The sequence below is a fragment of the Phocoena sinus genome, chromosome 14 (genome assembly GCF_008692025.1).
Source record: "Phocoena sinus isolate mPhoSin1 chromosome 14, mPhoSin1.pri, whole genome shotgun sequence".
In the NCBI taxonomy this organism is placed as follows: Eukaryota; Metazoa; Chordata; class Mammalia; order Artiodactyla; family Phocoenidae; genus Phocoena; species Phocoena sinus.
In genome coordinates, this window is record NC_045776.1 from 29,206,935 (window position 1) to 29,209,944 (window position 3,010).

General features: G+C 49.8%; 1 pseudogene; it reads left to right on the forward strand.

Annotated features, from left to right (window-relative positions):
* Positions 1-789: 789 nt before the first annotated feature.
* LOC116739103 lies at positions 790-2,026 on the forward strand (annotated as a pseudogene).
* The last annotated feature ends 984 nt before the right edge of the window (positions 2,027-3,010 follow it).

The window sequence follows — 3,010 nt, forward strand, 5'->3', positions numbered from 1 at the left end:
AGTATCTGATGCACATTTCTGAATATTTTATGGGTACTATAATGGGCACCAGAGGGGAAAAGCTAACTTCATGATGACCAGACTGCAACCATGACATAAGCTGTGCCATCTTGAGCAGTACTGAATATATGGCTAGCACAATTCCAATAACTGGCCTTAAGAGAATGGGATTAACACTGTTGCTCATAATAATCTACATATTTGTGGACATCAAAATAATTGTAGCTTTTTCTGCCCTTATATGTAAATGAGCAACTAAAGCTGTCAGCAGAGAGATGCTTCAAACCCATGTCGATAATGTTCACTGTAAGACCTCAATGCCCTTTCTCAGCATGAAGTTACAGAAGGTGGACCTTTGTCCCTAATCCCATAGAAATGAAATGATGTCTGACAGGGGCCTGGGGGGTGGGGCAGTTGTAAGCAATTCTTTGCAGGAAGCTGTCCTCAGCAGAAAATCTCGTTTCTTGTTAATTTAGCAAAGCTACATTTTAACTCACTTTTAAATCAGGCACCCGCATGCTCTACTCATTTCCAGCCCTAGCATACTTTTTAAATCTTTTGATCAAACAATATCTTGCCTAACCTGTTGGTTATTTCCATAGATTAAAGAAGTAGAAATGAAGAATAAGTAATTAACAGATGACCAGATCTCTTCCTTAGCTTCCCCTTCAGTAATCTGGCAAACAAACTGTGTGATAAAAGTGGTGAACAAGATAGCATTTATGGGGTGCCCTCCTTTCCCTTGGGTCATGCGTGGCCGGAAGTGTTGCCCGAAACGGAGTATTCAAGATGGGGACTGCCCTGGACATTAAGGTTAAAAGAGCGAACAAGGTTTATCACACCAGGGAATGCTCTCCGGGGTGGTGGTCGTATCTGGGAAGGATTCGGTCCAGCACCAGGGAGTCTCCTTGACAGTGGAAGGAGCCGTGAACCTCCAACTCAGCGCCAAGAGTGTGGGTGTGTTTGAAGCATTCTATAATTCTGTTAAGCCCATCCAGATTATCAACAGTACCATCGAAATGGAGAAACCAGGAAAATTTCCCCGTGGCAAAACAGAAATTCCTTTTGAATTTCCTCTGCACGTGAAGGATAAGAGTTCTGTATGAGACTTACCACGGCGTGTTTGTCAACATTCAGGTTAAGGTATGAAGAGCTCATTTTGAGATGCCCTGGAGGCCTGAGCTCCAGGACTCTGAGCACTGTCACTAGCATCGCTTCTCTTCCCCATGTGGGGCACAGCTCTGCCCTTGCCCTGGCACCCAGTGCAGTGCTGCCCATGCAGAAAACCCAGCAAGTGAGAGCGAGTTGGGGGCTGACCCACATCTCCCAGGTTGGCCTGTGAAGTCTAGATGCCATCCAGGGGTTTGCAGTCCTGCTGCCTGTGTTTTCTCATCCTTACTACAAAACAGCTGCCGTTTTACCCAGAACTGCTGTGTGCCAACCCTTGGCTTATCACACGTTACCTCGTTGGGTCCTCACTAAGTATACCCTGTGCTGTGACATGTGGCGGTCCCTGCTGGCTAAGGACTTGACTAAGACCTGTGAATTCATCATTCATTCTGCTCCTTAGAAGGGGAAACTGACTCCGAGTCCCGTGGACTTCACTGTCACACCTGAAACCTTACAGAATGTCAAAGAGAGAACCTTGCTCCCCAAATTTCTCATCAGAGGACATCTCAACTCGACCAACTGTGTTATCACACACCCACTAACGGGAGAGCTGGTGGTGGAGAGCTCGGAGGCCACCATCAAAAGCATCGAGTTGTAGCTGGTGCACATGGAGACCTGCGGCTGTGCAGAAGGGTACGCCCGCGATGCCACAGAAATTCAGAACATTCAGATAGCCAATGGGGACGTGTGTCGGGGCCTCTCTGTCCCCATATACATGGTCTTCCCCCAGCTCTTCACCTGCCCGACACTGGAGACCACCAACTTCAAAGTGGAGTTCGAGGTTAACATTGTTGTGCTGCTTCACCCTGAGCACCTCATCACAGAGAACTTCCCGTTGAAGCTCTGCAGGATGTAGGCAGGAACAGGTGGAAATGCAGCCGTGCCGACCTAAGGGAGCTGAAGTCGGCAGCCCCGAACTTGCTTTCTTGATGGTTCTGTATCAGAAATGAGTCTGACCCTTCTTCCTTATTCCCTCGAGGCCCCTCTAGTCAGAATTTCCCTTTGAAATTCATCAGGATTTCTTCATGGCGTTGGCAATATTGTTTCCCAGAGAGTAAATTTCCTGTGACTCCTGACTAACCTGCTCCTTTTTAGGTTCAGAGCACAGTTATAACAGAGTCTGAATTTTGCTGGAAAGTGAGGTCAGGGACAAAGGAAACCTCCTGTCTGGCCGACGGTTGTGGCCAGGGCTCCCGACATCTCCCCGACTGCGCAGGGTGGCGACAGGCGTGCTGGTTGCCAATGACTTTGGCGGACACCCGCCAAGGAGGGTGCTGTGGTGCCCGCTGCAGATGCGCAGTGTGTTTCTCACTCTGTTCTCTTTTATAACATTTGTCGTGATAACTTCAGAACTTTTGGGAACCTGGGGAAAGTGTGCTTTGCCCTCCCAGGAGTGAGGGGATCTGGTGACCACAGCTGGTGCTGGAGTGTTTCTGAGTCTCAGGACCTGGTGTGAAGTTGCCTGCTGCCGTCTTCCGAGTCCGTTTAAGTGCGAGGTTCTGTCAGGGACAAAAACACGTGTCCACGCCCGTCATTGTTGGCTGGGTTCTGAGTGGCAGGGGACCCGAGCCCAGGCCAGCAGTGAAGACCCCTCTGTGCTGGGCGGGACCTGGACCTGATGAACTTGGCCCACCTCCATCCCACGTGAGGGACCTGCGTTGGCGGGGTCGGGGGAGGTAGTTTGGCCTGAAGCCATTTTCTCCCTCGCCTCCTGTTGGGAATTGCCGTGTATGGTGGGTCTGTTACAACACATTTCTTCCTTCACAACCGGCTGTTGTTTCTCTGGGTCCACAATTAACCTCAGAAGTAAGCTGCGCACCGTGCACGCTGCCTGGCCTTC